The sequence below is a fragment of the Panicum virgatum genome, chromosome 6K, assembly GCF_016808335.1.
Source record: "Panicum virgatum strain AP13 chromosome 6K, P.virgatum_v5, whole genome shotgun sequence".
Lineage (NCBI taxonomy): Eukaryota > Viridiplantae > Streptophyta > Magnoliopsida > Poales > Poaceae > Panicum > Panicum virgatum.
Window position 1 is genome coordinate 29,734,435 of NC_053141.1, and position 15,172 is coordinate 29,749,606.

Genomic DNA, 15,172 nt, shown 5'->3' on the forward strand with positions numbered 1-15,172 from the left:
GCGTCCACATTTTAATCTCCTAGACGGCAACGGAATGATGAGAAAGAAGAGTTAAGATGGATTGGGGTCAAGGATGATTCTCCTTCCTGCAGTCACTCGTTGCTTATCAACATTGTCAACTCTTGAATCGTCTCCTGAAGATAGTTTTCTTCTAAGGGATCCGTGGCAGCGACGAGAATCGATGGTCGCCTCTGATAGAAGTATCTTGAGGTGTTTCCGAAATCTTCAAAGATATCCGGCTCGATACTTTGGAGAAACTCCGGATGTAGAGGGTCTTCTTCCTCCGATGTTTCGGATTTAAGTTCAGGAGAGGTCTCATAAGTCGAATCTACTGATTGGCTTTCTAAAGGTTCCAATTCGATTTCTGAAGGTTCCTCATGACACATTTCGGGTTCGGTGGGAACTGGCTCGTGGATACAAACGAAAGAGGTTATGTCCAAAATTCTGTTAAGGGCTTCCCTGCCTTCGGATGGGGTAAGATGAGCAAAAGATCCTCCAAAAGTAAGATCGAGATGGTGTTCAGACTCCTTGTCAAGACCAGCATAAAAATGCAGGAGCAACAAATGCTCGGGTAATGACAAGTCAGGACCTGATTTTACCAATAAGGTAAATCGAGCCCAAGCTACATCGATTAATTCCTTATCATTATGATAGAAATTCAAGATTTCCGTTCGTAAGGCACATATTCGCGAAAGCAAAAAGAATGTAGGATAGAATCTGTTCCGAAGTTCAATCCAACTTCCATTCACAAAGCCTATGACATGAATGTACCATTGTTTCGCCTCCTCCGAAAGGAAGAAAGGAAACAACTTCCATTTAAGAGTTTCGTGTGTCATGCCTGAAATTTTCATGCATGAGCACACTTGCTCAAATTCGCGCAGATGATGGTAGGGATTTTCACAATCCCTTCCTGAAAAGGAATTTTCCTGAACTAAGGCTATAAAGCCTGAGCTGAGTTCATAGCTGGTGGAAACAATTGGGTCAGCGGAAGATGTTGGCTCATAGAAATCGCTCTTGGGTGGAGAAAGCTGTAAAAGGGATAGCTGCTCCATGAATAACGGGGGTTGAGATAGAATCAAAGGAAAAGAAAAAGCAAATACAAGGATGACTGAGTCCGAAGATAATGTAGCTACCGTTCCTCGGCAACAGCACCAGAAAGCTTATTGGTACTTTGTAACGTCACGAATAAAATCCGCAAGCGCACGGATACCGCTGTAGCTTTCACCCAAGAGTATTCCAGGGTATCGTATCCACTGAGGAATGTGAGTACACTATCTACGGGTTCAGGTTCATCCAAGGACACACACGCCGGTGTAGGAAGGATAGGACAGACAGGAATTTCAAAAATCTAGAATCTATATTTTGAAGAAGAGATCACGCTGGTGTAGGAAGGCTCGAACAGGGCTGTCACCACCTACCGGCTACCTCTACAAACCATGGGACTATCAGACAACTGAGTGGTATAGTCTAGCCTAGACACCACATCTACGCTATTCCCTACTAACCTTAGCCCTGGCCAAGACTTGCCTTTTCTATCTGAGATCTTAAGCTAAAATCAAATGCTACTCTCTAAGCATACACATCAACTCATATAAGGCAGATATGATAACTTGCAATCGAAACTCCAATTCTAAATAAGAAAGTCTCGAACACTTACAACCGAATAAGCATTCGTCAAGGTACAAGCAGAGAAGAGTGCCGACAAGCCCGGCACTTCCCCCGACTCCTCCTCACTCTCCTCCTCTTCTTCTACACCTCCTAGACTACCGAAGCATCTAGGATGAAGGCCTCAAGCTCCAAGGGAGAAAGGTGAGTTGAGTTGTGTTGGGTGGTATGTTTCATTTTTTCACCCCCCTCTATATTTATAGGAGGGAGCCACGGCCAAGGGGAGTGTCTTCTATAGCTGAACCTCATCAAACCGACGTAGGCATCCAATGAGCTTTCTCCACGTGGCAAGCTTAAGTCGGTGGGGCCCACGGGTGGTCGGCCGACCAGGGTGGTCGGTCGGCCACCCAGTGGGCCCACCGACCTTCTCTTTTGGTTTGTGGGTTTCTTCCTGGGCCCACTTGTCATTGGCATGAGTATTAGCTTCTGGTATGTCGGTTTCTTGCTCTGGTGGGCGCTCTAATCCATGTTCTGACACGTGTCGCATCTTGATTTGCTGGAACATCATGTCGATCGTGCCACACCATTCTGCTGCAAAAATGAGCTAAAATCACCTGTACACATTCTAGAACATCATCTATGGAATTCGTTAGTAATTGAGTTTGTCCTAACATTTATTCCACATTCTGGTTCAATTTTGTGCAGGAGTTGATGGTCAAAATGGGTCATTAGTGACCGTCAACAGCACCCAATTAAGGAAGATGAAACAAAGTCATGAAACAAGAACTAGTCTAGCATATGAATCAAACAAAGCAAACATGGCTCACAAGAAGGATCATACACACAAACATGACCATATGGACCAAAGTACTGAATAAATAAATAGACTCTAGTACAAACTCAAGATATTACAAAAAGAGAAGGTAAAAGACATACCAGACTCTTCATGAAGACTCTAACACCTCGAACTATGACTTGTACCCGAACTCCTCTAGTCCTAAGACCTCTACAAGTGAATATGAACTACATCTTGAGAGATTGGCTAGTGTAGCTTGTAGTGATGATGGAGATCTTCCATCTCCTCCATGTCTTGAAATGGAGCCCATACCCTCATATATATATATATATATATATATATATATATATATATATATATATATATAGGGGAGCCACCCTCTCTACGACCGGGAAATGAGCATATTCCTCCTTAAACCGACCTAAGGAACCAATAGGGAGCTGCCACGTCGAAGCTCAAAGGCGGTGGGGCCCATGGCCTGTGGGCCGACCACCATGGGCGGCCGACCATGGGCCGGCCCCACTGGCCCTCTCCTTTGGTTCAAAGGCTGACAAGTGGGCCCTCCTATCCCTGGATGCTGGCATGGCTCATTTTGAATCAATTTGCTTCTCTGGTGGGCCCTCCAATCCATGTCATGTCCGTGTGGTGGCGTCTGATTGGACGGCGTCTTGCTCCTTAGCTTAAAAGGGTATGATTGCCCTCCAAATCCAGCTAAAACCTGCACTCATAGAAATCTAGAGGGACATGTGGAATTTGGTTATTTATTAGTGGCATGAGTGTAAGAGATGGAAGTTCATCGATTTATTGTGACTATATTGATGCTCAGAAATGATCGTTTGTGACCGTCAACACCAACCAAAAACAAAAGAAAGCATCGACAAGTCCTGCATGAAGTCAGCCTCCATTCTATGGTTCTGTTGGTGCTGTCACAGTCACAGCAACATACGTGTTTCCATCCACACTTGTTGGATACCATCAGTTGATCTTTCTTCAGTGCTTGTTCAAGCTCCTTCTTCTGTGCTTGTGCCTTTGAAAGCAGTTCAACTAGTAAATCAATCGTGCAGACTTGTGTTTGTAGCTTGTTGTCAAAGGCCTTGATTTTCTGAGCATACTCAAGCGGGATTGTCTACATGTCAAATTCAGAATGTAAGTTCTTGATGGTATAGTTTGCGTAGCTACTGAACAAACTATAGCATATTTGAGTACTGGAAAAGTAAAACATCGATCAGAAGTTCAGCACGCCATGAATGGGGAATTCCTTTGGGATAGCTTTGACATAGTCACATGTAAAGTTCATGCTTGTTAGAGGTGAATTAAAATTCTTACTGAAGATACATATAAGTGCTCCCTGTGCATGCAATACTTTTAGTGTCACAGGTCCAGAACAATGAGCTCACAGATCCAAAACAATGAGCTACGAATCAGGAAGTTATGTTACTCACTAATGATTTAATTAGTTGTTCTTTATTGATTCTACTCACTATAGCATCTACTTTAGTAATCAGGAATTGAAGCTACCAATCAGACGAAATTGATTTATCATGAATCAGGAAAAGAATGGATCAAGACCTACTTCTTCCCCTTTCCCTACTTCTTGTGCATCTAATTCGAGCTCTCTGACTTAACCTCACCGTCGGAGCTGCCACCCCAGGAGGGGGAAGTGTGGCGGAGCTTGTCGACAGAGCAGAGTGTTTCTGGACAGTCGTCTTCATAGCACCGCCGGAGCACCAGCGGCCATTCCCATCTTGTTGTAGTGCGCGAGCCCGCGTAGAACGGCCGTCGTCCGCCATCTTCGTGCGCCGCCGGTCAATGGAGGGGAAGAGGAGGGGAAGAGTCGGCGGGTGGATGGGTTAGTGGAGGGGAAGTGGATGGGTTAGTGTTATTTGGATGACCTTTAGTTTAAACCGGTGACGGGCCACAAATCTTGCCTGTCACCTAAGATAAAGGTGACGGGACACACTTGCCTGTCACTTAAGAAATAGGTGACGGGCCACAAACCTCGCCCGCCACCTAAGACAAATTGGAGAAGGACTTAAAGCCACCCCTTTGGCTTAGTTCTTAACGTCCCACATTTCAAACTCTAGGTTATTGCCCACCTCTTCACCCTCTTCGCCCACCTCCTCACACCACCCTGTTGACACTCACTAACGATCAATTCCAGGCGTCAACTTGATCAGAAAATCATGAGAGTTTGCATTTCTTACACGCATCTTTGTCCAAATAAATTCCTAAACCACACTTTACCTTCTAGAAAATGCAACATGTGTTTTTGCGCTAATATGCAGATTGCAAGCACACTTTGTCCTGACATAAAATCACAGAAAATATCAGAGCATCGATTCAGGCTCAAATGGACCGAGTGTAGCCCAAGAACCGAAGCAAATCCAGTCAAGACAGGCCGAGACCAGCGTGGATCAGACAAAGAAGGCCAGGACAGCCCACCAGAAGAAGGTTGGGGGCGGTTGGCGCCATGGGCTGGCCGGCCGACCACCCTGGTCGACCGACTAGCCCCATAGGCCCCACCGCCTCTACTTTGCCATGTGGAGCTTCACCATTGGCCCCTTAGGTCGGTTCTAGGGGTCTCATCCTGTGGCTCCCTCCTATAAATATAAGGGGAGGCGGTAGATAATAGAACACACACGATTTGTAGAGGTAGCCGGCAGGTGGTGACAGCCCTGTTCGAGCCCTAGTAATCCTCCGCGTTCTCAAGGTTGTGTAGTTTAATCTCTGACAATCTAACAATAAGATAGCATAGATATAGCTAGCCTAGCACATCTGACTCAAGCTCTAACTTCTACCTCGCTCCCGGCCTACAGCATCTTCTTTTATTTGCTTATCTTGTGGGTAGTTGTGTGTGTGTGTCACACTACCTCCTACCATGTTTTATATCTTACCCCTGTTTATGCAATTGAGTATCCAATCTAGATAAAGTTCATCAACTAGTGTATATACCTTCATTCACCGCCTTCCCTGCAGAAATATAAATGACACCCTAGTATACTCCCGGGTAAAATGCTACAGCGGTATTCCGTGCGCTTGCGGATTTATTCGTGGTTCATGAAATACCTGACACCCCCATTGGCGTCTGCGGGCGTCATCGCTGTTCCCCAGTGATGATGTTGGTAGGCGCCAACAAGCATTTTTGGCGTCATTGCTGGGAAAGGCACAGATTGAAGTGTATAGACAAAAGTTATGAACGAAATTAAAATTGGTATTCTCTTTCTAAACATGCTAACTTGGCTTGGTTTTCTGTCTTTGTTGATGTGAAAACAGGGTAGTGTATGACCGGTTTCGACTTGCCGCAAAACTTTCATTCCGATCCAGAGTCACTTTTAAGGAGGACTCGAGCTCGTCTCGTATCTCCTCGGAGACCACTCTCGGCAGCCGAACCAGTCATCGCATCGTCGTCAGCTTCTCAAGCTATGGCCCAGAACACACTTCGTGATTACTCTGCCCCGTCTGCTAACCAAGTCCCTACCGGGCCCGAGGTTAACACTAAAGGAGAGAATTTCGAGATCAAGACGGGTCTCATTACGATGGTGCAGGCCAGCCCTTTCTGTGGCAAGGCCAATGAGGATGCCAGCGCTCATCTCCAACGGTTCTTGGAGCTCTGCAGTACTTTTATTACCAAGGGAGTATCGCAAGATACAATCTAGCTCCGTTTATTCCCGTTCTCTCTTCTGGGGAGAGCGAAGAAATGGTTCTATGCTAACAAGACTGATGTGGACACCTGGGACAAATGTGACAAGGCATCCCTCGCGAAGTTCTTCCAGACGGGAAAAACTAATGCTCTTCACAGGAGGATTTCGAACTTCCAGCAGGCATCAAATGAGTCAATTCCTGAAGCTTGGGAGAGACTTCAGGAGTACATCCTTGCATGTTCATATCATGGGATGGACAATTGGCTCATTCTTCAGAACTTCTACAACGGGTTGACTCAATCTTCCCGTGATCATAGGTGGAGCTTTCTTCTCGCTGACCATTGAAAGAGCAACAGCATTCACTAGGTCAAGGGGAGCGATGATCGCCTCCAACCACGCCAGCGAGGCATGCACTCCGTCAAGGAGGCTGTTGACATTTCTTAGCGCAATCACTAGGAATGGTTAATCCTTAGCAACAGCGCCAGAAATGCCTGTTGGCAGTCCTTAGTGCAATCACTAGAAATGACGGCGCCGAACCCATCCTAGCAACTGCACCCAAGGGGTGCCACTCTCGTGGTATAATCAATACAATTAAAGATGGATCCGCAAGCGCATGGATATACTATTATAGCATTTCACCAGGAGAGTAAGAGTATCGTTATTTATTTGTGTCCCAAAGGACAGCAGCGGCAAAGGTATTGTACTCAACATTAACCATGACATTGTGCCTCAAGCAATAGGCAATACTCTAACAGGGGTAAGTACAGATAAAGAATAAGCAAGGGTAATGTGACACAGCACACATCCACACTCCAAGAGGAAGGAATAAAGGAGAGAAACTATAAAACAAAGAACTACTCTATCCTACGTCAAGTCAGCTGGAGCTTGGACTAGGTTAGGTGTACTAGTACTTCTATCCAAAGATGGGATCATGTTAGATCATGGTTAGGACTGCAGGTGCCAGAAAAATGGGATAGTGGGGAGAAGGTCCCACACCGAAGTACATCCAGTCCTGTTACCTCTTTGCATGAACTCCTACACCGAACCCGAACGTCGGGGAGTACGCTAAACGCAACACCACTGTTACGCCGGACGGACAGGGCTGTCACCACCTGCCGTCTACCCCAGTCGCACTGTGGAGCACGGTCATATCCGAAGGATCCCGCATACCCGAGAACCACGCTCGTGTATGAAGTCACTACTCTAGTGCCCCCAGGTCTCCCACCCTTCGGATGGACGAGTAAAACACTAGAGCAAGCCCGAAAGCACAACGAATCTCTATCCATACCCGGAACATCTGGCCTAACCAAGACCGTAGCATAACTTATGAACGAACTAAGCATGGATTGATAAATTATCAAGATAGTAAAGCAACCATGGCAAAACTCTATATTATGAATAGAAATCTGACAAGTCGGATACAAAGCCATACCAGGAGCCGAAGATTGCTCAACGACCCCGAGGACGACTTGCTCGCTAAAGAGAACTAGCCTAGCTCCACTACCTAGATAAGAGAGCAAGAGAGAGGAGAGCCTTCTTGGAGAGAATGGAATGAAGTGTGTGTGTGTGTGTGTGTGTGTGTGTGTGTGTGTGTGTGTGTGTGTGTGTGTGTGTGTGTGTGTGTGTGTGTGTGTGTGTGTGTGTGTGTTTGTGTGTGTGTGTGTGTGTGAGGGGGGGTGGAGGAGAGGCCTATTTATAGCTCTAGAGGTCGGTTTCCCGCCAACGCACATATGGAAAGAGATCAGGTGCCTTGGCAGCCACTCCTCGAAGTGCACCTGGACGGGAACCAGGCTAGGTTCGGCAGACCCAGGGGGTTGACCGACCCCACCTGGCAGCCTCTCGGCCTGGTCTTCTGCTGGATGGTATATTCTTTTATCCTTACCCTTATCCTCTGGTGCATCTTGTGTGGAGGCCCTGTTTCCTCTGACATCTGGGCCCTCTTTGTAAGGGTGTGACGCCGGATGCGATATTCTGCGTAGTTGTATGGCATCTGCTGTGTGTTTTCGTCTTATTCCGCTCTTGCTCATCTAAAATGTACAAAACTCGAAAACAACTGTGGAGCGAGGTTAGTGATACAAATATGTGAGTAAGGCATGTAGTTTTCCTTTATTATTGAGTATAGTTGACGGGTGAAAATGGCACTTAAGCACCGTCAACAACTCCCCCAAGCTAGCCCTTTGCTTGTCCCGAGCAAAGTTTTAGACTTAGGTTGTTGATCAGGAGTTTCTATAATGTCGCATTCCTTACTTATGCCCAAGGCACAACCGAGTGTTCTTACCTTTATTCTGAATAAGTTGGCCTTGTTCGCACCTTTTACCTTACTCCTGTGGGGCTTATAGCATCATCCTCATCTTTAGCGGTTGAGGGTCAGAACGGCTTGTAGAGTACCACTTACCACTCCTCTATTCAACCGTCAATCCAGAGGTTTTATAAAGTTTTTGAAAAGAAATATTGTAGTTCCTCGGGTGATCTCTCGGATCGCTCAATGTGTTTCATTCCTCACCAAGGCTTTTTTATGCGCCTTCTTTTTCCATCCTACTTCTAATGGCTTTTTTTTGGTGGATCTGTAGGTATGGAGGATATAATGGCAAACTTGCTTCTCATATTTCGCTAAGTCAAAGACCGGATCCACAGGAGAAACAAGTCATAAGCCTTGATCAAGATGTACAAGTGTGTGGATATTTTTGGTGGATGGTGGATGAAACTCCTTCATATGAATTCTTTCCCTTATAAAATTTTTTTGGTATGGGCGATATTTTCTCTTTCTTTTTTTCTTTGTTTTTGACACACCTTGTGGGCATGTGCCATACCTTCTTTGGGTATGCATCTTTTCTCTCTCTCTCTCTCTCTCTCTCTCTCTCTCTCTTTTGACATGCCTTGTGGGCATGTGGCATACCTTCTTTGGGTATGCATTCTTTTTGTATAGCCCATACATCATGATGATGACTTTGGAGAGAGATAAACATGGTACAACATGGAGTTTTATTTGTGGATGGATGGATGTACTTGCTATCTTTCAGGTGTTAGAAGTATAGCATGTGAGTGGTCGTGTACGTGATCTTGATCATGGGCGTATGAACTGATTCTCACAAAGGGTCACAACAATTTGACAAAGCTCAATGAGAAGACAAGTTGCATATGTGGAAAGGCTGTTCAAACTTGTAACTCATATGGCTCTGGATGGGAATTGCATATTACCGAGGAACTTTTATTTTTATTTTTCTATTTTTTGAAAAGAAATACTCCGGATATCAAGCATCACATCGGAGAAGATCATAGCAACTCTTTTCAGCTATATCATAACCCACAACAACCTAGATTCGAATTCTGCTTTTTCGCTACCCACAAGTTTCAAGCTTAAAGTTTGAACATCTAGCCACCAAACTCAGAACTTAGGGAGAGCACAAGGTTGTAACTAGGCATATGAAAGGAACTAACAGAGCAACTATTCATTATCTCAACAAGGAAAAACTACACATGCTTACTACACATACTGGAAAGCAAGTAAATATTTTTTAGGTTTTTAAAGGTTTTGCCAATTTTTATTTGATTTTAGTTATGCATTTTTTATGGATTTTTAGAATTTTGCAAATATTTGTTTGGTTTCATGCAAGGTTTTGAAAGCAGTAAAGATAGAGTTTGATACAATATACCTCTCATGGGGGTCCTCCCCCAAGCTAGCTTCACGCTCACTACTGCTAGTTGGGATTAAACCCAACCCAACGGTAGTAGGCCCTCCACTCCTCCTGGGATTGCTACTGTTGCTGCTCCAGGTTGTGGATCCTCTCGCCTGTGTATCGCTGTCAGTTTTGAGTTGACTCGATGTGCTGGCCCAACGACTCGTCGATGTTGGTGGTGCGCATGTTCAAGTCGCCCATCTGCCGAGTTAGAGTGGCGAAGCCTCTGGACGAAGTTGTATGTCATGGGGGACCACTGAAGCTGGAACTGGTGGATCGGTGTCCTGAGGCCTGTCGTGCCCACTCGGTGGAGCTGGCACTCTGCCATGACGAATCTCCAGCCTCATATTGCTGTGGTTGAGGCTGAGGTTGCTGCTGCATGAACTCCTCCCTTCTGGCCCTGCTTCTTGTAACCCTGCCAGGAAGACCAAAAACACTATGCCTACGGCTCTCCTCTTGTGGAACAAGAGGGATGGTTAGCGAACGGCAGTTATACAGATGATACCCCACGTTTGGCAACGGGATTTCATTTGCATAACCAAGCGAAAAGAAAATCAAGGAGTCATCCGGGCCTTTCTTGAGTGTGTGGCCTTGAACCAAGTACGCCTCATCGATCATAACACGGGGCTCCTCAATGAAGGGAACGGGGTTCCCATCTAAGATTCCCATGTTTGATGCGATGCGGGTGATCAAAGAAGTGCATTCAATAGGACCCGTCATCCGAAAATTCGTGAGCCGTTGCTTAACCATTGCTTGTGCGGGGGAGCTTCAGATTTTGTTGACCATGGCATATAATATCATCAACTCATCGTTCCGCACTGGTCGTGGATCATCTCTTGGAAAAAGAGTGATAGCCACCCACTTGTGCATCAAACGAAGAGTCGGATTTTGAATGTCAACTTGACCCGAAATCAAACCCCAAAACTCATGTCGATCAAAACCGCGGCAAGCTTTTGCAAGAGAAACTGGCAAGCACGCGCTAAAACCAAGGAGGTGACTGAAATTTCTCCAATTAAAATAGCATTCAACTCCAAAAAGTCAGAAAGAAACACCATCGTCCACCTCCCGAAGAGTGCAAAGAAACTGGACGGTAAGGAGACGAGAACCATTCTCCTCAATGGGCACAAAACACCCCATCCAACTGCATGCCAAACACGAGCGAAATCAACATCCATACCTGTTTTTTCGAGAAGGTCCGGATCGAAGGATCTGGTATGACCAAAGATTCGATTCTTGATCATGGCGTAGGCTTAACGCTCGCGGTCATCTTGCAAGTCGGGGTATGGTGCATCATCTTCATCTATTTCCATGTCCTCGGCTTGCGGTTCTGCAGCTTGCTCCTCGAACTGTTCTTCTTGTTCGTCTTGCTCATAATCCATTGTAGTCGGTGTTGGTACAGGTTCGGGGGAATGATGAGAGCTCGACTCACCCTGCGAACGGGACAAGCCCAACCTCGTCATCCTCTTGAGAGCTCCGGAAATTTTCCGCCCTGCACCTCTCATGCTTGCAACAAGAACAAACAAGAACGAACGAGAACAACTCAATTCGGGTTACGTTAGTGAAATGAAAATGAAACTCTTACCCAAAAGTTATTCCTCCAAATATGTGATCAATCTTGCAGCAAAAAAATCAGAGAGAGAGTGTTCTTGCAATCAAACTTGAGTCAAAATCCAAAGGAAACCCGAGCAAGAATGTGTGAGAGGGAGTGGGAGTGAAGAGAGTGAGCATGAGAGCTCATCACCCCTCTCTCGGCCTCTATTTAAAGGAATTTGGGCGAGTGCACCCGGGGAAGAGCTAGGCACAATGGTCAGGTAGCCGTTGGAGAAGGTGGGGCCCAGGAGTCGTTGGTCCTGGGTCGGCCGACCTGTGGGGTCGGTCGGCCCTAGGGTGGGCCCCCTGGTGCCCCCCTTTGGCCAGATGCTTCCTCAACGGTTATGAACTTTGGAAATATGGTGCACGGCCAAAAGTTTGATCAAAAAGATGTTCAAATTATTTTTCCCAAAGGATTTTAAAACTTAGAAAATATTTTTGGTCTTTCTGTAAAAAGGGAAAAGTGCGAGAAAAATTCCAGCATGCAGAAAACAATTTTGAAAATTTCAAACATGCAGTGGAGAAAAACAAATAAGGTGCAAAGAAAATGTTGAAAAGTGGAGAAAGCAAATATGAGATAAATACCAATTTACCTTTGGCATGGGCGCGTCGTTTAAAGTCCGACGTGCACGACTTTTCTCCATCATTCTTACCATTCATCGGCTCGTCTTGGAGAACTGGACGAGGCCGAACTCTCGACCTTCTGCCACACCTTCTTTTCCTTCTTCTTTCTTTTAGGTGCGGAGGGTCGTTGTTCTGGCTGGGGTTCTGGTGCACCCCAAAGTGCTTGCCCTTCACTGTCTTGTTGGATCATGAAGCGTTGCTCTTCCTTCTTCTTGAACCTGAAAAACATATCCTCCCTTCCGACACGGAAATAGATTTCTCCCTTTCCGACATCGATCCTTGCCTTGGCAGACCTTAGAAAAGGTCGCCCAAGTACGAGGTCGGGTCGCCCTCCATATCCATTACCACAAAGTCGGCAAGGACGAAGGAGTCTCGTACTCGTACGAAAACATGTTCGGCTATCCCTTCGGGATACCGAATGGTTGAATCTGCAAGCTGTACGAGCATAGTTGTTGGGGAAAGAGCAGGATATTCAAGTGCTTCATATATTACCTTGGGCATTATATTCACGCTTGCCCCCAGATCGCATAGGCATCGCTCGAAGTGTTTGATGTAGATCGAGCAGCTGATCATTGGGACCCCTGGATCCTCTTGCACCGCTGCCACAATGACATCCCAAATGTCGTTCCTTGGGGGATAGTACCTACCTGCATGGTTATTGCGTGGTGGCCTCCGGGACGAGTTACCCCGTCCGGTAGACACCATGCTGACATTTTCAACGGGAGACTCGGGTTGCCCCGGGATCTTCCCGCTCTCAACAGCAGGTAACGAAGCAGCAATTTGTGCAAGCTGGGTTTCGATCATTTTGTTGAAACTTAACTGGTTTTTAAGAGAAGAAGACAAAGCTTCAAGCTTAACATTTAAACTTTCCAGGGATTTATCATTGGCCAAAAGCTTTTTATTTATATTTCAGTTGATTTTAACTTGGCCAAGAACAAGTTCTCTCAAGGGAGGTTGGTTTGAATTGAAATTCGAATTATAAGAAGGATTGTAGTTATTACCTCCCTGAAAAGGTGGACGTGGCTGGTTCCACCCCTGGCCTCCTTGTTGTGGACGGTACCCATTGTTGATGTTGTTGAGGTGGGCGCAGTCTTCACGGGTTTCGGGGCAGTCGTTCCCCGAGTGTCCTTCATTACCACAGACTTCGCACGTGAAGTGCGATTCCATGGCACGAGCATAGTTTTCTCTCTGCTTCTTGAATTCGGCCCTTTTCGCCGAGATGCTTCAGTAGGAGGTCCAGTTTGGCAATGATCATATCCGTCTCCTTGACGATATGTGTGCCCTTGGTGTGGGGTTGGAGTCATTCATCGCTCCACCCCTGATTGGAGACCATCTTCTCGACCAATGCTTTTGCTTTGGCGATAGTCAGGTCGAGGATGGCTCCTCCAGCAGCAGCATCAATGTTGGCTCGAGATGTCATTGTGAGCCCGTTGTAGAAGCTTTGCAGGACGAGCCACTCGTCCATGCCATGATGTGGACAGGCTAGGATGTATTCCTGCAGCCTTTCCCAAGCTTTTGGGATGGTTTCCATCCCTGTCTGCTGGAAACTTGAAATTCTCCCGCGTAGGGCATTTGTTTTGCCCAGCGGGAAGAATTTTGCGAGGAACGCCTTGGAGCATTTGGCCCAGGTGTCGATGTCTTTTTCCTTGTAAAACCACTGTTTTGCCTTCCCCAGCAGGGAAAAGAGAAACAGACGAAGCTTGACAACGTCGGCGGCGACACCCCGTATGACAACGGTGTCGCAGAGCTCCAGAAAATTCTGCAAATGTGCATTTGCGTACCATTTGGCTTGCCACAGAATGGGCTAGCCTACACCATGTTGATGAGGCTTGATTTGAGCTCGAAGTTCACATCCCCGACATTGATGTTGGGGCCAGTGGCCACGTTGTCGGTGGAGGGGACGGAGAACTCGCGGAGAGTCTTTTCAGCCATAGCCTCAAGAATGAGTGGTGCTTCCGAAATGGGTTCCTATGCCGGGAGGATAGCGAGAGGAGGAACGACACGAGGTTGTGCCTTTCTCACGAGCCTCTCTAGATTGTCTGTATAGTTTTCCGGCAGGGAGAAACCAGTCATACACTACCCCTGTCTTCTTTCAAACCAAAAAGAAAAGAAGACATAAAGTGACATTAGTCTGAAAGAGTAAAGACTATATCCTGAGTACAAGGCCTAAGTTAATATCAGCACAATATCTTTGTTCACATGCCGTCCCCGGCAACGGTGCCAGAAATGCTTGTTGACATTTCTTAGCGCAATCACTAGGAATGGTTAATCCTTAGCAACAGCGCCAGAAATGCCTATTGGCAGTCCTTAGTGCAATCACTAGAAATGAGGGCACCGAACCCATCCTAGCAACTGCACCCAAGGGGTGCCACTCTCGTGGTATAATCAATACGATTACAGATGGATCCGCAAGCACACGGATATACTGTTGTAGCATTTCACCCGGAGAGTAAGGGTATCATTATTTATTTGTGTCCCAAAGGACGGCAGCGGCAAAGGTATTGTACTCAACATTAACCATGACATTGTGCCTCAAGCAATGGGCAATACTCTAATAGGGGTAAGTACAGATAAAGAATAAGCAAGGGTAATGTGACACAGCACACATCCACACTCCAAGAGGAAGGAATAAAGAAGAGAAACAATAAAACAAAGAACTATATCCTACATCAAGTCAGCTGGAGCTTAGGCTAGGTTAGGTGTCCTAGTGCTTCTATCCAAAGTTGGGGTCATGTTAGATCATGGTTAGGACTGTAGGTGCCAGGAAAATGGGATAGCGGGGAGAAGGTCCCAAACCGGTGTACATCCAGTCCCGTTACCTCTTTGCATGAACTCCTACACCGAACTCGAACGTCGGGGAGTATGCTAAACGCAACACCGCTGTTACGCCGGACGGACAGGGCTGTCACCACCTGCTGTCTACCCCAGTCACACCGTGGAGCACGGTCATATCCGAAGGATCCCGCATACCCGAGCACCACGCTCGTGTATGAAGTCACTACTCTAGTGCCCCCAGGTCTCCCACCCTTCGGATGGACGAGTAAAACACTAGAGCAAGCCCGAAAGCACAATGAACCTCTATCCATACCCGGATCATCTGGCCTAACCAAGACCGTAGCATAACTTATGAACGAACTAAGCATGGATTGATAAACTATCAAGATAGTAAAGCAACCATGGCAAAACTCTATATTATGAATTGAAGTCTGACAAGTCGGATACAAAGCCATACCAGGAGC

At 46.4% G+C, this 15,172-nt stretch overlaps 1 non-coding gene across 1 annotated transcript; it reads left to right on the forward strand.

The window, feature by feature from the left end:
* Positions 1–13,396: 13,396 nt before the first annotated feature.
* Positions 13,397–13,505, forward strand: LOC120639341. Its single transcript, XR_005661348.1, has one exon. It is a non-coding gene; the product is annotated as a small nucleolar RNA R71 (small nucleolar RNA).
* The last annotated feature ends 1,667 nt before the right edge of the window (positions 13,506–15,172 follow it).